The following is a 24,103-nucleotide window of genomic DNA, read 5'->3' on the forward strand; positions in this document are numbered from 1 at the left end:
GTTTTAAGCTGTGCTTCCTCCTAAAGAACTTACTGATTTAGGTTTAAATTACCTCCTGGGAGGCAAATTTTCAACCAGAGGCAACCCTGAGTTGTCATAACATATCAGGGTCTGACACAAACAAGCTTCAGCAAAAAGTGAAATAACAAGAAAGCTTATTTTTTTAAACAACAAAATTGAAATTCAGAGCAAGAGACACACAGAAGACCAGGAGAAGGCAAAAGAAACGTCATGAGTAACCACTTTTCTGAGAAACTGTTTTTCCTGCCTAATCACATGGATGGACTCAATCATCTGTCCAGCCAAGTGTTCAGCAGAGTTCCTAATTCATTGTGGGGAACATTTCCTACTTAATTTAAAACATAGAGTAGAATTTTCTTATTTTCCATATTTTTGGATAAAATATTATCTTAAAGTTAATCATTTTATCAGTATTGAGGTGTGTGGGAGTGTAGGCAACTAACAGAATGAAATGAAGCTTCTAGAATGTTGTCATCCAGAAAACAAGAATCTTCTCTTTCTTCACCTAACTTGTCACTAATGGAGAGAAAAGTGAACACGTGCTGAAATTCTTCAGGTACGCCTAACAGCTAAGCAACCTGATTCCACAACAGTTCTTTTAAATTCTTAAATATGCATATAATACACGTATAAGTAGGTAGGAAGCAGATTTTTGGGAGTGTTCAGTTCTTTTAATGAGAAAGAAAACCTCTAATTTATAGTCTCACTTGTCAGACCCATAGAGAGGATGGATAGTTTGTTATTCTCTTTCTAAAAATACTTTCTTTGTCAGATAATATGGAAAATACTGAAATGTATAAATAATCTATGGTCTTAAGGATAGTTACTTTCATATGACATTTGGTTTCATTACTATGACAGTGGTGTGATGAATAGGAGATTCAGGTGAGCTGTTGAAAGTGCAAGGGTACATTTCATTTGTATCACTGTAAATTACAATCACAAAGAGAAATGATTGAGATCATATTGGTTTGGAAAGAACAATTCTCCTCTATCCTTTAGTTTCCTTTTTTCTTCAGCCTCAAATTGTTCCCTCTGCCTAGAGTCATGCAGTGGGAACCACAATCATTTCTGTCTTTAGCAAGGTAAAAACAGACTGTGAAGAGGTCCAAAAGGACATGGACAGAGGAGCTGGCTGTTACTTGGTATGAGTTCAAACAGGGCAGTATGGTTTCCAAAGGAGCTGCAGTTCACCAGCTTCTGGTAAATTAAGGACTTCTGAAAACTCCATTACCCAAAGCCCATGTCTGTGAAGCCTTAGAAGGTAGAGGAGTTCAGAATTGATTTTAGAATTTTTAGTTACCTCCAGTCCCTCTGAAAAGGCATTTTTGCAGTTAGTTTAACTTTCTTCCGTCTTTGCCATTATATGATGTGTTAGCCAGCTAATTTTCAGACAACAGAGGGAGGCTGAGAAACTTGTCCAACTGGAGCTATCTCGGTGTGGAGATTCCCAGGATGGTGAGAACTCCAGCTTCTTACCAACTAAGGACTCCATGGGGACACAGGGGCCCACTTCTGCACAGATATGATAACAGCACATCATTGCATATAAGGAAAATGAAAGCCAAAATATGTACCAAAAAATCCAAATTAATTCTCTTTAAATTGACTCTTACCCCTGTCAGCATAGCTATTTATGGCTGCTGTAACCAGGTCCTTCTTTCCCATAACCTCATGACTGTTTTTGAAGACTTTCCTTCATCCTGTTTCTAGGAGGTCTTCACCAGGACCTCCTCGCTTCCTGCATCCCTTTACACACTAAGGCTTGGAGACCTTTTATCATCTCCTAAGTCCACTGTGCTTCATCACTCAGCCATCATCCTCGTGCCTTAGAACTTTTTTGAGAATATTATTTTGCTCAGAAATGCCCTAGTCTACAATGCCCTAGCTCTTTTTCTTTTTGCACATGGTTACAGTTGCATGGTTACAGTTCCTTCCTTGTCTCTAAAGCTTTCCCTGAGTTGAGAATTGAGTGAGCCTTAATTTGGGAAGAGAGAACTGAATTGTCACATTCATTGCATGAGAATACTTTTCACCTCAGTGCCTTAGACCATCATCTAGAGATAACACCACCTACCACATTTGATTAATAAGAGTACTGAATGCATGAATAACATCTACTAGTCAGCTGTGCATCAACGTAGTCCCTATTCCATATTGCAGACATACATCCAATATAATGTTTAATTTGTTTAGCTTATCATAACAATCAGCTACGACTAAGTTTTATAACATATACAACCCCAACATCTCAGTGCCTTAGCTGCAAAGGGTCATTTCTTATTTGTATGACATGTCCCTACAGCCTGCATCATTTCATTTTCATCCTGAGACTTCAGCAGAAGGAACAACCCTTTATATACGATGTTTCAGAGGAGAAAGAGAACATGCCATTGGCTGTTAAAACTTCCAATTGAAAATGATCTATGTCATTTTTTGCATTTAATTGGCTAAAGCAAATTGAGCAAGCTTAATACCAGCTGGGCAGGAGGGAAAGTGATTATTTTGAATAATAATACAATCTGCTACATTTGTGTTCTTAAATTTTTAATTTATGACCACATACTATGCATGCTTACGGTGTTAATTATTCCTTTAAATTTTCAGAAGAAGAAATGTCACAGTGTGCTATTTCACACTGTAAAGTACACTTTATACTACAGATAGTATAAGAAGAATAGGAATTCTGTCTCTTTCCATTATTTGAATAGCACCTGTACCACATGCTCTTGGTGACATTTAGGAGAATGGTCAACACTCAGGTGAACAGGCAGGTAAGAGACCATCTGAAGATACTGTGAGCAACCATCATCAGGATACAGTTTTAACTGCTTGGTGTGAGGTTATTCCTACAGAGCCTCTTCTGCCATGACTCATTATAGGTGATAAAAAACCACTGCAAGGATTAATTGCAGTTGTTACTTATCATTCCAGGAAGTTCACTTAAATAGATACCAGAATAATGGAAGGACAAACAACAGTTATTTGAAATGTCAGAACATAAGTTTCTTAGTCCAACATCCAGATAAAGCCATAGCAGAGCCTCACATATTACCTGACAGATAAACACACAATCACACAAAACTGTTTTTAAACATAGAACCATAATTTACTTAACCAATTTTCAATTAATATTTATATAATTGTATGATATACAGTATGATTTTTACTGTTATATAAAAGATTGAAATGAATGTTCCTACTGGCATTGTGCATCTGCCTCAATGTTTCTCAAGGATAAATTCCTAAAAATGCATCATTGACCGAAGTGGTATGTACATCTTGAAGGCTTTTTATTTCAATCCACTAGTTCTCCCACCCTTCACTGTCCCCTGGTGCCCTCACTTCCCTACTTGCCCAGCTTAAATTCCATGACCAGTCATTATAATCATTCCTTTGAACATGCCCTGAGCCTCCTCACACGAAGCATGACTATATGACTCTTGTTACATTCAGCTCTCCTTCTACTCTACACCGGCATCCAGGCTGCAAAGTATGGCTGGGGCAAAATACAACCGCATTGACTGATCTGACTTTAAATTTATGACCGTTAACTTCAAATAAGCCCTTAATGTTGCCAGGCCATCATGTTAGATGTCTCTAGACCCTTCATTTCCCCATTATCCTCCTTGACTGTTTCATACCATTTTGTTTCTCAACTTCCCACTTCCTCATTCTTACACTCAGGTTCCTACTTTACTGTGAAAACTGAAGTAACAGAAGAGAGATCGTCCATAGATGTCTCCCGTGACATCACTGCCTTAAAAGCTAGTGTTTCCTTCTGCTTTGTCTTCCCTGCTGTTACCATAAATGAGTGGCCCCCGCTTTGATTTTCTCTAGGATATCACTCCAGTGATTTTTGCTCTCTTGCTTCTACATTATCAATTTTTTTTTCTTTCTCCTGCACCATTCCTTTGAGCGTACAAATATGCTGCTATCTCCCCCATCTTAAAAATGAAAGTATTTTCTCTTGACCCTCCTTCCTTTGACAGCTCTCATCCCTTTAAGCAAAACTCTTAAAATACTTGTCTAAACTCACAGTCTTCAATTTCTCTTCTTCCCCTCTCTCGTTACAATCATCATTGAGTTAGAATTTGCATACAACAGCATTCATCAATTTGACGTTGTTTTGACAAATGTAAACAGTCATGTAACAACCACTACAATTAAGATAGAGAACATTTCCATCACTCCAAAAGTATTCCCACCGCCTCTGTGTAGTCAATTCCCTGCCTCACCCTAAGACTCTGGGAACCAGTGATCAGCTTTCTCTATTATTGTTTTGCTTTTCTGTAATTTTGTTATATATAAATGTATATTATATATGTATATTATATATTATGTATATTATATATACATATATTTGTATACATATACATATGTTTGTATACATATATGTATTGTATATACATATACATTATATATACATTTATATATAATGTATATTATATATTGTATATATATTATATATAATGTGTATATTATATATATGTATTATATATAAATATAATCTAAAGTATGTAGCCTTTTTGTAAGACTTCATTCACTTAGCATAATACTTTGTGATTTACCTATGTAGTCTTTTGTTTCTTTTAATTGCTGAGTATTATTACACTATATTGATAATACTACAGTATTTGTTTACCATTTTACCAGTTGATGGGCATATGATTTGCTACCAATTTCTTTACTGTTATGAATAAAACTGCTATGAAATTTCATGAACAAGTCCTTTTTAAGGCTCTCTTTAAATGCTTTAGAATATATATATATTGGAATAGAGTTGATTTACAATGTTGTGTTAATTTCTGCTGTACTATATAGTGGTTCAGTTGTATATTTATATTATCTTTCATATTCTTTTCCATTACAGTTTATCACAGGATATTGAATATAGTTCCCTATGCTACACAGTAGGGCCTTACTGTTTCATTAAAAAGTCTTTGAGTTTACACATGTCTTCATTTTCTTTGAGTAAATACTTAGAAATGCAATTGTTGAGTCATGTAAAAGTATACATTGAACTGTAAAAGAAACTGCCAATCTATTGGTATTTTCCAAATGGGGTGTAGCACTTTGCATTCTCAGTAACAAGTAGACTGGGGGTTCTAAATCCTCCACATATTCAACAACACTGGGTTACCCGGACTTTTTACAGTTTAGTCATCCTAGTGAGTTGTAGAGGTATCTCATGATGCTTTCATTTGCATTCACTTAATGACTTGTGGGGGCTTCCCTCATAGCTCAGTTGGTAAAGAATCTCCCTGCAATGCAGGAGATTAGGGGTTCAATCCCTGGGTCAGGAAGATCCCCTAGAGAAGGAAATGGCAACCCACTCCAGTATTCTTGCCTGGAGAATCCCATGGACAGAGGAGCCTGGTGGGTTACAGTCCATGGGGTCACAAGAGATGCACATGACTTAGCAACTAAACCACTACCACCACCGAATTGTGGTATTGAACATCTTTTCATGTGCTTATTTGACATCATAAATATTTTCTTTGGCCAAGTGCCTCTTCAAATCTTTTGCTCATTTAAAAAAAATAAACCAGGTTGTTTGTCTTCTTGTTACTGTGTTATGAGAGTTCTTTACATATTCTGGACAGAAGTCTTTTCAATCAGACATGAGTTTTATAAATATTTTCTCTCAGTGACTTGCACATTTGTTTTTTAATGATATTTTTTGAAGAGTGAAAGTTTCAGATTTGATGAAGTCCAATTTATTGATTTTTTTCTTTTTTGATTCAAGCTTATCTGCTGTAAGTAATCTTTATTAACCCAAGGTCATGAAGATAGTTTTTCCTAGAAGATTTTCTTCTAGAAGCTTTTAACTTTTAGCTCTTAAGTCTGTGATTCACTTAAATTTAACTTTTGTTCAGAGGTAAAGGGTCAAGTTTCTTTTTATTTCCATCTTGATGTCCAGTTGTTTTGTTTGTAGAAGTGTTTCCTTATACTCTGTTTTCCCAGCTCTTACCACAGATAAATGGTGCCAGCATCATTATTAAAGACTATCCTTTTCTTTTGAATTACCTTGATACCTTTGTGAAATACCAATTGATTGGTATTTTTTATTTGTATTTTTTGAATTATGAAAGTATGATAATACATTTATAAGAGATTTGAAAAATATAGAACAAGGTAGATACAGTTCCACTCTATATTACAATTATTTTTTAAGTAGATAAATTAAGATTTTTACTTTAAGTTTCAATATCAAACTTTCAAAGATTAACATTAAATTATTCTTTAATAATTAAAGAATAAAAAATAAGAAATTAATATTAAAGGTACTTTAACAAAATTCCATGTATTTGGAAATTAAATGTCCACTTTTAAATGATGGGTGTATCTATGAAGTCATAATGAGGAAAATTAGAAAATATTTGCAATGCAATAGAATAAAAATGAAAAGAGAATTTACCAGAATTTATTGCATGTGGCTGAAGCTGGTCAATGCAGTTAAATACAGTGTGGAGTCTTGAATAATGTATGAAAACAAATAATGGACATTAGCATAAAATTTTGTGAAATTGGAACACAAGCTGTACTTTAGTTAATAATACTGTATCACTTGTTCATTTTTTTTTACAACATAGTATTTCTTTATATTCTCAGAATTGGATTAGAAGTTTCAAGCCTTACTCAAAATTTTAAAAAAATCACTAAGATAATAAATTTTCTAGACTTTTAGCAGTAATGAAAATGAAAGTATTAGTCACTCAGTCATGTCTGACTCTTTGTGACCTCATAAACTATACCTGCTAGGCTCCCCAGTCCATGGGATTCTCCAGGCAAGAATACTGGAGTGTGTAGCCTTTCCCTTCTCCAGGGGATCTTCCCAACCCAGGGATCAAACCCAGGTCTCCTGCATTACAGGCAAATTCTTTACCATTTGAGCCACCAGGGAAGCCCATTAGCAGTAATACTAGATGCCAAAATACATGGAACTATATCAAAGTTTTTAGTGAATATAAATTAGAAATCTAGGATTCTATTCATACTAAATCAGACAAGTACCACTGCACTCTTTTGATTACTATAGTTTTATAGTAAGTCTTGAAGTCAGGTAGTGTGAGTCCTAAAACTTTGCTTTTTTTTCCCTCAAAATTGTTTTGGCTATTTTAGGTAATTCACATTTTCAAGTACATTTTAGAATCAGCTTATCAATTTGTATTTTTTTTAAAAAGCTTGCTTGAATTTTGGTTGAAATTACTTTGAACTTATAGATCACCTTTATGTTTAGAAGATATTTTCACTGGGTATAGGGTTTGGGGTGGAAGATTTTTTCCTTTCAGCACTTTAAAGATGTTGTATCTTCTAGCCTGTGTGGTTTCTGATATTAAGTCTGCTATCATTCTTCATCTTTATTCCTCTTTAGGTAATGAATCTCTTTCCCTTGGTTGCTTAAAAATTTTTTCTCATTAACACTGGATTTCAACAATTTGATTGTGATGTGCCTTGAAGTGACTTAAGTTATGTTTGTTCTGTTTGGGTTTCTTGATCTTTTTTTGGATAAATAGGTTTATAATTTTGAATAAATTTGCATTAAAAATTTTTTTTTCTTCAGTTATATTTTATGTCCCCTTCTCTTCCCTAAGTCTTCTCTCCTCCTGGGACTCCAATTACAGGCATATTATATACTTTGATTAGTCCCACAACTCATTAAGATTGTTTCTTTTTTTTCCAGTGTTTTTTTTCTCTCTGTGCTTCATGTTGGTTTGTTTCTTTTTCAGTGTCTTCAAATTCATTTATCTTTTCTGCTATTTTATTTTTTAATCTCTAGAAGTTTTATTTGGGTCTTTATATTTTCTTTCCTTATCAAGTTTATATTTTTCTTGAAATCCCCAAGTGCATTCATAAGATTTATAATACTTGTTTTAAGGTCCTTGTTTATGAAATCCACAATCTCTCTCATTTTTGTTCCCATCTCTGTAAAGTACTTTTTATTCTGGTTATGGGTCATATTTATTTGTTTCTTTAAAGTCTTGGTAATTTTTAAAAAATTAATTTATTTTAAATTGGAGGATAATTGCTTTACAGTATTGTGTTGGTTTCTGCCACACTTCAACATGAATCAGCCACAGTCACACATATGTCCCCTCCCTCTTGAACCCCCCCCCCCACCTCCCACCCCATCCCACCCCTCTAGGTTGTCACAGAGCACTGGTTTGAGCTCCCTGCATCATACAGGGAATTCCCACTGGCTATCTGTTTTACATAAGGTAATGTGTATGTTCCCATGCTACTCTCTCAATTTGCCCTGCCCTCTCCTTCCCTCACAGTCCAGGTAATTAACTGGATACAGAATTGTGAATTTGCTTTACTTGCTACTGGATTTTGTTCTATGCCTTTAAAGATTGTTGATTTTTTTCCCCCTGACATCCAGTTAAAGTACTTGTGGATCATTTTGATGCTTGTGAAGCTTGATTTTAAGCTTTATTAGATTGAGTTCAGAACAGCCTTTTTAAGAAGGACAATTTAGTTCCATCATGGAAGCATGAGCCTTCTAAGAACTTTAACCAATATATTATGGGATCTCTCCATTTTGGTTCAGGGCATGAACTCCTTCTAGCACTGTGTGATCTCTGGGAATTGTTCTGGCTACTCTTCCCAGCCTTAGGGAATTTTCTCTCATTTGCATGCAAATCAGTACTCAGCCAGAGACTCTAGAGGACTTCTCTAAGGATCTTCAGAGCTTTTTCTCTGTGAAGCACTGTTCTTTTCAATACTTTGCCTTATAAATTCTGGCCATCTTGGTATCCTCAAACTTTGATTTTATTCTCTTCAACTCAGTAGGAGTGTTAGGCTCTTTGAGCTCCCATGCCCTGCAGTGTGGCCTGAAACTAGCTCTGAACAGTAAGCTAGCAAATCCTAAATCTTATTTCATTTGTCTTCCTTCTCTCATGATCACACTTATACTGCCTACTGTCCAGTGTCTGAAAACTATTATTTCATCTATTTTATCAAGTTTACAGTTGCTTAAAGTTGAAAGGTAATTCCTATTGCTGCTAATTCTTCATGGTCAGAGGAGAAATCCCCCAGTCTCCTATAAAATTAATCTAATAAATTTTTGCTCCACCATTCTGCTGAAACTCCTTGCATCAAGCCCTCCAATGACTTCCCGGTTGCTAAATCCAATACTATTTATATTTAAGTTTCACAGAAGACTGTTAACTCTCCTCTAGAACTTATGAAACTACTGAAGAAGACATAAGTAGGGTGACATGTAAGAGCATTAAGGAAAACTGTATAGCACTTTAGGTCTAAAGAAAATTTGTCATTGATTCTTAAGCCTTTCTTAGTATGGGCTCACCGAGGTGAAATGCAACTTGTTTTAAAATGTACCTGGGATTTTGTTTTACTCAGTTATGGTGAGGACAGTGTTTCTCAGATGACTCAGTGGTAAAGAATCCACCTGCCAAGCAGTAGACACAAGTTTGATCCCTGGGTTGTGAAGATCCCGTGAAGAAGGAAATGGCAACCCACTCTAGGATTCTTGCCTGGAGGAACCCATGGACGGAGGAGCCTGGCGGGGTACAGTCCATGGGGTCAGAAAAGAGACAGGACTTAGAGACTAAACAACAAGATGGTGAGGACAACAGATCAAGACGATTGCTATTGGAGAGATAGTTTATTAATTACTGTTTCTAAGAATGGGGGGCATGCCACAGCACACAGGGCCACCTAGAGAAGCACCAAGGTCAGTCAGGAGGCAGAAGGAAGGAGAAGAAAGCATGGGCAAAGGACTTTATTATGGTTTTTTGTGGGAAGAAATGAGCAAGGTCGGGTAGGCAGCTGATCATAGGGCTACTTTGTTTGAACAGTTTCAGTGGGCTCTGGGCTACAGGGGTGGTCCCTAGTTATCCAGTACCTGGATGTGAGACGAACAGAGGAGAAGGATATTGCCTCCCCGACTGTGAAAGTCAGATAGGGAGGTGGTTTGGAGTATAGACACTGGATTGGTTAGTTTGCATATGGAAGGCATGCTTACAGCCACGTTGCTTGCTGTCTCTAGGAATTAGCTAACCCTGGGAGGGGCTATCCCTCCCCTGTCCACAAGGCCCCAAGATACCAAAGCATCATAAAAATACAAATCATAAAAGACATTTTTAACATGCAACAATAGCAAGCCAACCTACCTCACACAGATTTTCTTCATCAGGGAACGAGAAAGGGGAGCTACAGTGACTCACGCAGACTCTGATCTCGTCCTGGGTCCTGTGGCTGGGCACCAGAGTTGCTGCAGTGTCCAGACCACCGTCTTGTCTCAGCTGGGTTCCTGCAGTCTCCTCGTTGCATTTCCTTTTACTTTTTTCTCCACATTGTTTTCACAGGGATATTTACATGATGCATGCGGAATCATGTTTGCTCATAGGCTTAAAACACTACAGTGTCTCCTACCACTTGTGGAATCAAGCCCAAACTTCCAAACATGGGCTATAGTTATTATTTAGTCTCATTTCTTGCTGGGAGCCACTCTGGCCTCCTAATGCCCTACCCTCACTCACCAAATCCCCCCACTTCACCCAACCCTACACATCGTACAGGCAATTATACTTAATTTAGTCCAGTTTTTTAAAGACGTCAAACTCTTCCTGCTTTTATCTTCTTGTTCTTCCATCAAAGGACCCTTCCAACCTTGATTTAAGCATATCCTCCTCAGAGAGGTTTTTCCTGTCTGTCCCCCAGTGTAGGTCAGCTTCAGGGACCCACTCCATCTAAACATGGCACTCTCTGCTTTCCCATTACAGCCCTAACCACACTTCTATAACTGCTTACTTACTTCTTTACTTGGCACGAGGACAGGGACCATATAAACTGTATTTGCCTCTGTAGTGCCAACACCTCGTATGGTGCTTGGCATGTGATAGTCTTTCCGGAAATATGTGTAAAATGTATATGGATGAGCAAAGCAGCAGTGCTCTAGACCCGGGCCTGAGTTGGGCAGGGAGGAGATCTAAGTATTCCCAGAGGGGTCTAAGCTGAGACATTGGTTTCAGAAATGCCTCAGGCTTCTAACACTTCTGCTGGGATTACTGGTTGGGCCTGGGTTGGGGAGATCAGAAACCTTCATTTCTGACACTAAGTTAGAACCAAATTGGTCTCCAGGGGAAGAGGAAATACAGCATTTTCTTGGGAGATTTCTTCTAGGTTCACTCGGGGTCATTTAGTTCTTTATGCCTGAACAAGTTCATCCATCCATCAGTAATAGTAAGCACTGTGATCTTAAGCTAGTTTAAAATGAGGACAGGGATGACTGTACTTGACAGAAGAACAAGAGTCATAAGAAGCCCCGTGTTGTTAAGAAACAATAAAATTTTTTATACCTTATTTACTTCTGTCATTTGTCCCCTTTAATTTCAGCATTGGAGAGAGATGGTGAATATTACATCTCCATTTTTGTCAACTTATAACTTAAGCCATCCAGAGAAAGGTAATTAAGCTCATAGAAGATTTGAGAAAGAAATCCCCAAAGGCTAAAGAAAACTTTCTAAAGGAAAAAAAGTTATTCAAATGCCTACTAAGGAAAAGGATGAGGAGGAGGGAGAGGAGGTGTTGAGTAGTTTGTAGTCCCTTTTGCGGTCTGGACTAGAGGAACTAGCCTGCCGTTGTAGCAGAATGTATTAAGTTAGCAGGGGTAGTGGGCAGCAGATCTTCTCTCTCTCTCTACACACACACACACACACACACACACACACACACACTAGCAGATCAATTTATACTTTGTTTAAAAGCAGCTCTTTTTCAAAGAAAAGAAGGTATGCCAGACTGCTTTCTAAGGCAACTTCAAGCCTTAAATAACAGATCCCCCCACCATTCTATAGTAGCTCCTTTCCTGAAAGAAGAGGACCCTACACAGTCTGATTTCTTTTGTTTAGAGCCCTGTCAGCATTGTTTTTTGTTTGTTTGTTTTGGCCATGCTGTAGTTCTTAGTTTTGCCACCAGAGGTTGAACCCTTGCCCTCGGCAGTGAAAGTGCAGAGTCCTAACCACTGGACCACGAGGGAATTCCCAGCACTGTTTTTCTCCACTTCAAGGAGTCATTTTCAGAAGTTATGAAAAAAGAGTGAAAATCACTGATAATAACACCATCATTAGAAAAGCAACCACGCTAGTATGTATGCTCTCTGTATAATATATTAGGAATGGAACAGATGGTGAGAATGGGGCAGGGTGTGGTCACCAAGACTAGGAGTAGGATAGGGTTCTTCCTTGTTATTATGTATTGATATATTGAGCCAGAACTTTGGAAAGATGGATCCCACTGTAAAAATTTGTTATCAAATCCACCAGAGCTGGGACTAGTGGATTTCAAGATAAAAGGCAGATTTAAATAAATGTAATTTAGACAAAAACCTGCTGAAAGAGGGTTAGTAGGGGAGTTCAGATGAGTTGTACATTTAAGGTAAGTGGTTAGAAAACCAGTTGGTAAAGTTCTTCTCAAATTTATGCTGTGATGCTATTATTTATTCGTGTGTGTGTGTGTGTGTGTGTGTGTGAGTGTGAAGTTCCATCTGCAGCTGTTTATCACTCTGAGAATTACCTCTCTCTGTGCCATGGTTTCCACGCCACAAACTCCCTCTCCTCCCACGCAGTAACTATAGAACAGTTTTACCGCCTGCCTTGACCTTTTTGTTGCTGATGTTGTTTAGAGTGGGAATGGTGGGGGGCCACAGGGGAAGGGGAGAGAAGGGTCCAGCTGGGGGCTCCCCCCAGAGGGAGGGAGCTCACATCCTGCCTAGAAAGGGCCAGATTCTCTGAATGGTCTGTTTGCGATGTATGAAGCACCCCAGCCATAGGAGGTCAGAATTCTACTGTTTATTAATACTTTATCCCATCTTTCTTTTCATTTACTCTGTGCCTCTAGGTTCGTTTTCTATTGCTATTTTATGTTTTTCCGGCCCACTCTCTAGGTCTTTAGAACATGCCTTTTTCTCTGGCTCTTGGTCTATACCATGATAATTTTCGTATTCGGTTTTCTTTCTAGGCTATGTTAGCAACACTGAGGTTTTGGATGAATGCACTGCCAAATGATAAAATGTATGGTTGTCACATATTTACTTATCTATCTGTAAATCCTTTCATTTACAATGAAAGCTGTGATTACTGTGCAAAATCAGAGAAGCATAAAAAGAAAAGTGTCAAAATTTGTTGACAAATTACAAATTGTTTAAAAGTTAAGCAATAGCCAGTTGTATTTTTTCTGGTGGTAAAATGGAGAATGCACTGATTTTGGAATAGGAAAACGGGTTCGAATAGACATTCTGCTGTTTCTTGACATCTGGCTCAGTAAAATTGAAGTCTGAGTTTAACGTGGCCGCACATGGAAGGTCCTACTGAGAGGAGCCACCAATAAAAGCTAAGAGACTTTTGCACTGAGTAATCAGGAACTGGAGTATTAGGGTTTTTTAATGCCTACACATTATCTGTCTGTCCCCACCTACCCCGCATGATGGCATGTACTGACTCTTGAAAAGAGGAGAGAGGAGAGAAAGCACTATATTGAATCTAATATTATTGTATTTAAATAGCCTTTAGAATAGGTGATACTTTCTGTGACATAAAATATTTTTAGAGCTTAAATACAATTGGTTGAAAAGAGTGAATCATTTTTATGAAAATCCTAGGAAAGCACTTCACTCCTTCAAACAAGCAAGGCTCTTAAACCTCTGAAATCTTCCTTGACGGCAAGCGCTTCAACCCCTAGAGGGCAGCATGCCCTCAAAGAAACTTACCCAGGGCCCAATTGGAAGCCACTGAAATGGCCAATCACCTTCTTGAATTGTCTCTTATCAACCTTTGGCGTCACGAAGAGTTGGACGCGACTGAGCGACTGAACTGAACTGAACCTTACAAAAGACCCTCTAAAATCTCATTAGAAACCCTACCAAGAATTTAGGAGAACTAATCGATTTCTGATAACTACCACAGAAATATGTTCCATTGACACCATCAAACAAAAAGCATTGCAAACGCTGGGAAATTAAGAAACCTGGTTGAATCCCCACCACCTTGGCTGAAGGAAGGCTGCTCAGGAGGAAGCACCTCCGGGTTCTAAGATGGGCTTGCTTCTTCACAGAGACTTCCCATCAGAAGCTCTCGTCTGCAGCCTCTCTTCAGGGTATCTCAGAGGGACATGGAGGGAGTAAGAGGTCTCTGCCCTTCTTCATCCCACCCACCCCGTTCGCTTCCCTTCATTCTTGGCGCGTTAAGAATTAGGGCGGTTTGAGCACTCGAGACACGCAGGGTTCTTAGCCGCGATTTCTAGGATTCTAGGATTAACGCGTGCTTTTCCTTGCTAACACAGTCATCATTGCTTCACATACAGTGGGAAGACGCGGGACCCACCCGCACCCACACCACAGCCCGCCAGTGATACAGCCAGGCCCGTGGCCCAGGCCCTTCAGACCCTCGCGGGCTCCGCCCTGGCTCATCGCACTAGGTCCTTGCAGAGGGGGCCTCACGCGGCCTCCTCGGGCCTGCCTTCTTCACAAGCCCTGGCTTGTAATCCAGGCTCAACCTCTAACCAGGGCCTCTCGCTTCTAACGCGCAGAGGGGAATGACGCCGAGCACCTTCACCCACATCCTGGAGTGGCAGATGGGGGTTACCAGTCACTTTGATGCCAAAATCATATTGGATAACAGGTTATGCAGTTTCTCCTATTCATCCAGACGCATCAGTGAGCTCTCTATACAGGTTCTGGTTTGACTTGGATTGGAATGACTCTTTCTGCTTTTTTCCCTCAAACAGCGTCTGGGTTTGGGTGAATAAAACACTTTCCCTCTGTGTATGGGATGTTGTCAAAACAGGACACTAGAGTTGGTTCTTTTTTAATGAAAAATAACCCTTCCAGTATTAAAAGGCAGTATCTATTAATTCAATTGAACATTATTTTCATAAGCAAATATGTTTGAAAAAATTAGCAAGTAAATGCATAAATTACCTACATTGAAAGCTGTTACTGGCAGATATGATAACACGTTTCTTGTTAACTAGTTTACATTGCTTTTGAAGTGAATTTCTGGCTGACTGTTCATGTCACAGATGGTATCCTCACCTGCTTCATTAAGGCCTGTTTAGAATACAGTTCTAATGTAGGTTTTATTCCGTGTAAAGCCACCTAGAGATAATTTTAAACGATCATATCGACTAACAAACACGTAATCAAGAAGCTCTTAAAATTTTATTAAAATTCAGGTCTTTCACCATTAGCAAACCTGCTTCATTAACATATTAATAGATAATGTTCCTGCTCATAATTAGGGTGTATTTTCTTCGCATCATTGTAGTTGAAAGAATTCAGGTGGAGTTTGGTAGAAAAGTTGCTTTTTTCCCCTTCAATTTCTGGGAAAAAAGCACCTGGAGAAAGCACTCCAGGTTGACACTCCTGACCACTGTTCCTGCTTTAATCACTGCTTCCTCCTGCCCACGATTTTCTCTCCTTAAACTTCATTTTATCACCCATTTCCCCCATATTCAACCCTTTATGACTTATAGCCATGATAAGCAGTGAACTATATGCAGACAGGCAAGGGTTTGGCCCATGAACTGAGGATAAATGCTACCTGTAAGAGAAATCCCAGGTACAAACTTATTAATATTTTCATCTCAAGTTTGAGAGCAGTGGCACCATTAAGCCTGAAAAGAAGCTCATGTTTTTCTTTAAAAGAAAAAAAACTTTCAGCCACTTGTTCAAAATGTAAGTGTATAGAACAAAGAATAGAGCCCATGCCTACATTTCTATTAAAAGAGCAATCTCTTTTATCTGTTTAAAAGAATGGCATCTTACAGAGAGGTATAATTCCGGGGGCCACCTAGGAAGGATTTTTTCTTTAATGACCACAATGTTAGATTAAGTCTGTCATTGAGCTCCATGGAATAAAGTGCATCATTATTTTGAAATATTGTATTCTTGCTGACAAGCGATGTACTCATTGTGATACAGTCACAGTAAAGAATGGAATAAACATTATCTCTTGAGATCACAACTATCTTAAGGTCACAATCTCACTTTAAATAAAAGGAAAACTGATATATATATATACACATATACTGAAAATAGCAGTTATCATCTCATATGGTCTAAATATTTAGCTGAGGCTATTTACCAAAACTGCTCTGAAGCCACACCATTCTGTGACTTTAAAACTCACCTGTGACACGAGGCAGAAGCTGCCCACACAGTCTAAGCATTTTGGAACCTGTTGTATGGGCGAGAGGTTAGTTTTACTTGTAAGGACTACACATATTAGTCTTGTTGTCCTTGGGTGTCTTAGGTCTTAAGAGAGCATGTAGTCGCCCCACTCATTTTATCCAGGAGCATTTGCAAGCCCAGAGTTCAGCAACTCTGTCTCTCAGCTGTTACGGACAGAGGTAAGTAACTCTTCTTTAAAAAAAAAAAAAAAAAACAAAAAACCCACATCTATTTCTTACAATTTGCTGGCCCCAATTTTCTCCATATGAGAAAAAAAATGAATCTATGAATTATTAAAGAGATGGAATATACAGGCTGTGCAGGGAGAGTAAGTTGAATGTGATCTTGAAGAATGTTCTCACCATCCACCCAGGATACTGGGATAAAGGGAGGATTCAGACACCATACTGAAGACTTAGCTGGGGCGCTCAGGAGAGGCACTGCCTCTTTGTTCTTTTAACAGTGAGATCCTAAACTTGTATTCTACAGTGATGAATTACACATACAGGAATTTATACTGCACTGTTAGCTGTCTGCACTGTCCCATATGGAAATCACTAGGCATGTTAGATATTGAGCACTAAAAATGCAGTTAGTACAGCTGAGGAACTGAGATTTAAATTTTATTTTTATTCATTACTTATTCTTAACTAAATTTAGATAGCCACGTATGGCTGGTGTCTATGGTATTGGACAGCACAGATTTAATATATCCCATGGAAGAGTTTGTTGCTGTTGTTTAATCTCTCAGCCATGTCTGTCTCTTTGCAACCCCATGTAGCTGGCCAGGCTCCTCTGTCCATGGGAGTTAGATTCTGATAATGTCAGTGAGCTAGAGACCCCTGGTGGAAGGGACTGTTCTCTGCAGATCACAAAGCACATTTTAGTAAATGGGTGCCTTTTTTTTTCCCCCTAAGGTTCAGCTATTTGGGGATTCTACACAGATTTTGATGCTAACACTACCACTTAAATTAACATGAAAATTCTCTAGGTATTACAGGATAGAATAATGTAGAATTCAGTGGCTCATTGTTATACTGGTTGATGATCACAGTTCATGGATATCAAGTCTCTGTTATTAGGTTAACAGGACACTGTTAGGATGGTGGATATGGTTTTAAACATTACACTCTGGTTGTCTGGCATGAGTAATGAAATATCCTAGGCCCCTAGGCAGGCCAAGAAGCATTCTTCGGAAAGGATGATGGTCTCAAGTCTTATTGTATAAATTAAGAGGTAATATAGCTTGGCTGCAGTCTGTGCTAAAGTCAGGACAATGGCTGTTTGATCACTTGGCTAGAAGAGAAATGCGTATGCTCCCTCCACCCACTGGCTTTCATACAGCTTCATACAGCTGCCTCCTTGAGATTTCAGTAACCTGGTATCCTTATGTTAGACTCAAAAGGAGAGACACTGGCCTCTTTTACCTCTCTTAAATCGTGCTCCCTAAGATGAAGTTTCCTGATAAATTTGGTTCCTTTCTGATCCCACTGCCTTCTATACTGCTTGTTTTTCTCTAGCCATCGAAAGCTATAACTTCCCCAACCACAGTCCTTATCTCTTCACCCTGCAGAGAGTTGAGGGCTTCCTTTCTCTTCTCTGGCCATCCTTACCTCTTCCCACATTGCATCTTTGCTTGACATTAGTCCTAACACTTCTGCTTTCCTGAGTGAAAACAGTACAAAAATGATGCATAGTTAGAAGAGGCAAAGAACTCATTAGAAACTTAACCATGGGTCCAAGTTCACATGATAAATGTGTGATTTCAGTTCAGTGCGAAAAGAGTAGTTTATGGAACCAGCAAAAGTCATTTCCCATGTAGAAGAAAATGAAGTTAGGTCTCTATCACACACCCTGAAAAAATTGTTTAAATTTGTCTAAGGTTATTTTATTAATCCTTGATCACCAGAAATCCCCAGTTTCAGTGTTTGACTTTTTAATGTATGCTTGCATGCATGCTAAGTCGCTTCAGTCCAATTCTTTGAGACACCATGGGCTGTAGCCCTCCAGACTCCTTGTCCATGGGACTTCCCAGGGCAAGAATACTGCCATTTCCTACTCCAGGGGATGCTCCCAACCCAGGGATCAAACCCAAGTCTCTTAGGTCTTCTGCATTGACAGGCAGGTTCTTTACCACTAGCACCACCTGGGAAGCCCCTTTTAATATATAGATTGTATCAAGAGAGGACTAGGAGAATCCTCTATATAAAGTTGCTAATTGAAACCTCTCTTTCCATTAAAAACTATATTTTTATATCTTATAAAAAAGATACAAAAGATGGACACTAATATCTTCATTTTTAGTTTAAATGTTAAATTATCTTATTCTAAATAATGTAGATAATTGGAGACAAAAATGAGATTAGAGTCCCATATTTTAAAAATTCCAGTACTCAATTATGTAACACTTTATTGTTTTAATATTTCCTCCTGTTCTGTTTTTTTCACTGAAAGCCCTGTGTATTCAGGGAAAGCCTTAGTCTTTGGCAACTGGACAGTTGGTTCATCCTACAAAAGATCTTCTCTTTTATAAACTAAAAGGTAAGACAGACTATAGTAGTAATAGGAAAAAAAGTGAAGTTATTGAGTCATAACTTGGAGGAGACTTTTAATGTGAAGAAATATCATTTTGAGGAATTTCTAATACAGGTAGTAATTTCAATTACCAGTAGCACTATGTGAAATATTGAGTCTTGGTCCTTGTAGAAAAAACCAGTAAAGTGCACACATGAAATTGCCATCTTAACTGATAGGGATATGTGACAATATAAAACAAATGATAATTGTAAATAACCAACTTTCATGAATTTGTTGATTGATTTTCCTGTCTGTGTGCACATTAGCTGCCAGCTTGCTAGAAGCTAACTAGCTAGTTGAGTGATAGATCAGTCTATGCCAACTCTTTACCTTGAATTTTTGAAAAATTCTATTTTCTTTATTGTTTTTAATCTACTTAATTTTTGATAGCCTGTATGTAGTTATTATTAATGTAAGTAAAAAATTATGAGACTTAATTCTTAAAAATAAAAATTCATATACATTATCATAGACTTTAAAACAGATTCTTTTTCCCTTTGAATCATCAAACTTTAAGCCAGCTCCATGTTGAAGCCCAGCTGTGGTGAAGTAGAAAAAGTTTTCATTTTGAAGTCAGACAGATTTACTGGTTTTGTGATCTTGAGTTAATTACTTAGTCTTTTTGATTCTAGGTTCTCCCTTTATAAAATGTGTGTAATACCTACCATTTGAAAGAATTGTGTGAGAATCAAATGACATTGTATATAAACCACTGGCAAGTGGAAGATTATCAGAAACTAATAATGGTGCATGCTGTGATTAACAGTGGCAAACAATGAATAGTGTCTGAATCAGGCATCAATATTTGAATTGAGGCCAAATTTATCACTGGCTAACCCCTACTATCGGAGAAGGCAATGGCAACCCACTCCAGTACTCTTGCCTGGAAGATCCCATGGGCAGAGGAGCCTGGTGGGCTGCAGTCCATGGGGTCACAAAGAGTTGGACACAACTGAGCGACTTCACTTTCACTTTTCACTTTCATGCATTGGAGAAGGAAATGGCAACCCACTCCAGTGTTCTTGGCTGGAGAATCCCAGGGACGGTGGAGCCTGGTGGGCTGCTGTCTGTGGGGTCACACAGAGTCGGACACGACTGAAGTGACTTAGCAGCAGCAGTAGCAACTCCTACTGTGAAATACATACTTAACTCTGACTATCAACTTCCTTATTTGTAAAATGGGAATAATTTATCCCTGCGTACCTTTGTTAACTTTTTTATCTTTTAGTTATAAAAAGGAAAATGAAGTAAAATATACCCTCAAAGTAAAGAAAGAACTCTCCACCCACATGATGCTAGGTTCCCAGCAATATTATCCCTCCTGTAAATTTGTGTCCAAACATCAGCTCATATCCCACAAGATTTGCTTCCTACATCCATCATTTAGGCATCATGACCTCCAAGCTTGACCTTTATTTGGCTATTTTGTTCCCTCTCAATCAAGACATGACTCCTAGCCACCAACCCAGCTCCTTGCCTCTTCAATGAGTTCTTGGCAGGGTAGCTGTGTCATTTGCAGGGCCCAGTGCAAAAATGCTGGGAAAAAAGCAGGAAAGTACTAAATATAAAACATTACATATGATAATGTACATGTTTCAATGCCATTCTCCCATATCATCCGGCCCTCGCCCTCTCCCACAGAGTCCAAAAGACTGTTCAATACATCTGTGTCTCTTTTGCTGTCTCACATACAGGGTTATCGTTACCATCTTTCTAAATTCCATATATATGTGTTAGTATACTGTAATGGTCTCTATCTTTCTGGCTTACTTCGCTCTGTATAATGGGCTCCAGTTTCATCCACCTCATTAGAACTGATTCAAATGTATTCTTTTTAATGGCTAAGTAATATTCCATTGTGTACCGCAGCTTTCTTATCTATTCGTCTGCTGATGGGCATCTAGGTTCCTTCCATGTCCTGGCTATTATAAACAGTGCTGTGATGAACATTGGGGTGCACGTGTCTCTTTCAATTCTGGTTTCCTTGTTGTGTATGCCCAGCAGCGGGATTGCTGGGTCATATGGCAGTTCTATTTCCAGTTTTTTTAAGGAATCTCCACACTGTTTTCCATAGCGGCTGTACTAGTTTGCATTCCCACCAGCAGTGTAAGAGGGTTCCCTTTTCTCCACACCCTCTCCAGCATTTATTGCTTGTAGACTTTCGGATAGCAGCCATTCTGACTGGCGTGCCATGGTATCTCATTGTGGTTTTGATTTGCATTTCTCTGATAATGAGTGATGTTGAGCATCTTTTCATATGTTTGTTAGCCATCTGTATGTCCTCTTTGGAGAAATGTCTGTTTAGTTCTTTGGCCCACTTTTTGAATGGGTCATTTATTTTTCTGGAATTGAGCTGCAGGAGTTGTTTGTATATTTTTGAGATTAATTCTTTGTCCATTGCTTCATTTGCTTTTATTTTCTCCCATTCTGAAGGCTGTCTTTTCACCTTGCTTATAGTTTCCTTTGTTGTGGAGAAGCTTTTATTTTTAATTAGGTCCCATTTATTTATTTTTGCTTTTATTTCCAATATTCTGGGAGGTGGGTCATAGAGGATCCTGCTGTGGTTTATGTTGGAGAGTGTTTTGCTTATGTTTTCCTCTAGGAGTTTTATATATAATAAATAAATAAATAAATAAATAAAACATTACAAAACTAAATAGTTTTACCATCTGATCCAGCATTTTCAAGCTCTTTGGTGTTTAACCAAAGGAGTTTAAAACTTATGTTAACAGAAACGCCTGCATGTTTTTATGATGGTTATAGCAGCTTTATTCATAATTGTCAAAACTCAAAAACAATCAAAGTGTCCTTTGGTAGCTGAGTAGATAAATAAACTGTGGTACATCTGAACAATGGAATATTATTCAGCACTAAAAAGAAATGAGCTATCAAGGCATGAAAAGATATGGAGAAAACTTAAATGCATATTACAAAGTGAAAGAAACCAATCTGAAAAGGCTATATACTATTTGATTCCAACTATATGACATTCTGGAGGAGGTAAAACTATGGAGATAGAAAAAAGGTTAGAGGTTACCAGATGTTGGGGAGGGGAGGTAAGGATGAATAGGCAGAGTACAGATGAATTTTGGGGCAATGAAACTGCTGTGTATGATAGTATAATGGTAGATACATATCATAATAAATGTGTTCAAACATATAGATTGTGTATGCACTAAGTGTGAACCAATATAAACTATGGACTCTGGGTGACAATGATGTGTCAGTGTAGGTTTATCGGCTATAATAAATGTATCCCTCATTTGGGGAATATTGATAATGGGGAAGGCTGAGCACTAAGTGTGGAGACAGAGTATGTATGGGAAATCTTTAGATCTTCCCCTCAATTTTGCTGTGAATCTAAAACTTCTCTAAAAGATAAAGTCCAGTAGTTTTTTTTAAAGCGACATGAGGTTGTCTCCTTGACAGATTTGCCCATCATTTTTCCTTGGGTAGATTGTAGCTGTGTCTTATAGTAGTTATTGATTTATCACATTTCTTTCAAGAGTCCTTAGAAACTTTCAGCACTGATTTCACCTGTAAGGAGGACTTTGTTTCCTGAAGCTATGTTTCACTGTCCAATGAAAAATTCTCTGTCCTCTACCTTTTCTAATTCCCCTATCTAAGGTATTTTTTTCTCAACTAATGTTAGTACCAAACAACCCTGTTTGCCCTTTAATGGTCAAGTCTACTGTCTGAAACTATTTCTCTTTTTTATACAAGTCACTAGGGCTTGCTTGAAATGCACTAGCGTGCAGGTTTTGTGAGTTATTCTTTTTAAAATGTATTTGTTTTTAATTGGAGGATAATTGCTTTAAAATGTTATGTTGGTTCTGCCATACATCAACATGAATCAGCCATAGGTATATGTATGCCCTTCCCTCTTGAACCTCCCTTCCACCTCCCACCTCATCCCACCCCTCTAGGTTGCCACAGAGCCCTGGTTTGAGTTTCCTGAGTCAGACAGCAAATTTCCACTGGCTATCTACTTTACACATGGTAGTACATATGTTTTCATGCTGCTGTTTCCATTTGTCGCACCCTCTCCTTCCTGTCCCCCTGCTCCGTGTCCCTAAGTCTGTTCTTTCTGTCTGCATCTCCATTGCTGTGCTGCAAATGGGTTCATCAGTACCATCTTACTAGATTTCATATGTATGTGTTAAAAGATGGTGTTTGTTTTTCTCTTTCTGCCTTAATTCACTCTGTATAATAGGCTCTAGGTTCATCCACCTCATTAGCATTGACTCAAATGTGTTCCTTTTTATGACTAGTATTCCATTTTAATAAGTTATTCTTTTATAATAACTATATCTCATGTCTTATGATTCTCAGCAGAGCCTAAAATGAGAAGTTTCACCTGAAAATGAAATAAAATTATAAAATGTCCTTTTTTAAAATTCAGTAATACATGATCCAATATGGACAAAGCTCAAAAACATTATGCTAACTGAAAGAAGCTAGACACAAAAGATAACATATCATATGATTCAATTCATATGAAATGTCCAGAACAGACTAATCTGTAGAGACAGAAAGTAGATTAATGTTTGACTAGTGATGAGTGGAGGAGTGGGGTGTTACTATTAATACTAATGGATAGGAGGTTTCTTTTTGAGCTGATGAAATGTTCTAAACTGCATTGTTGTTATGGCTGCACAACTCTGTAAATATTCTAAAGTTAAAATTATTGAATTATAATTTACAGAGGGAAATTTATGGTATGGAAATTATATCTCAATTAAGTTGTTTAAAAATAAGGTCAATGGATATGAACCTCTGTTGAACATATGCATCTAATTCCAGTTTTCTCTGTTTTTCACATCTCCTTTTGTCATTTTCTATTGGGTTGGTCAAAAAGTTCACTTGGATTTTTCCATAAGGTCTTATGGAAAACATTGAATGAGCTTTTGGCCAATCCAATATTTTTATTCCTTCTAGAGTAGCCTTCTAAAACTCATCCTGTTATTAGAACCAGGAACATCTCAAATTTTCTTTTAAAAGAAATGCATAAAAAGTATAGAAAAAATCAGAGCAGACAATTACTAAAGTATAAAACTTTGATTTGTTTTATGAAATCTTCCCTAGTTCACCTAAATTAGCAAATTTGCCTAATAAATTTTAAATATGCATATATGTATGGTAGGTTTATTTAAGCTCTTAGGAAAGTTCTGCTTGTTTTCTGTAAAAGTATCCAGGCAAGGTTAGAGAAGGAGCTATCTGAAAATAGGGCTGCTGCTATGCACTGAATATGGCCTCACCAAATTCATATGTTGAACCCTAATCCCTAATGGTATTCAGAGGTGGGGCCTT

General features: G+C 37.9%; 1 non-coding gene across 1 annotated transcript in view; it reads left to right on the top strand.

The window, feature by feature from the left end:
* The first annotated feature begins 375 nt into the window (after nt 1–375).
* LOC110152797 (uncharacterized) overlaps nt 376–24,103 on the top strand; it is a 109,900-nt gene continuing 86,172 nt past the window's right edge. Inside the window, exon 1 of the transcript XR_011491808.1 lies at nt 376–577. This is a non-coding gene — a transcript (uncharacterized protein). The remainder of the gene's footprint in view (nt 578–24,103) is intronic.

The sequence above is a fragment of the Odocoileus virginianus genome, chromosome 16 (assembly GCF_023699985.2).
Source record: "Odocoileus virginianus isolate 20LAN1187 ecotype Illinois chromosome 16, Ovbor_1.2, whole genome shotgun sequence".
Taxonomy (NCBI): Eukaryota; Metazoa; Chordata; class Mammalia; order Artiodactyla; family Cervidae; genus Odocoileus; species Odocoileus virginianus.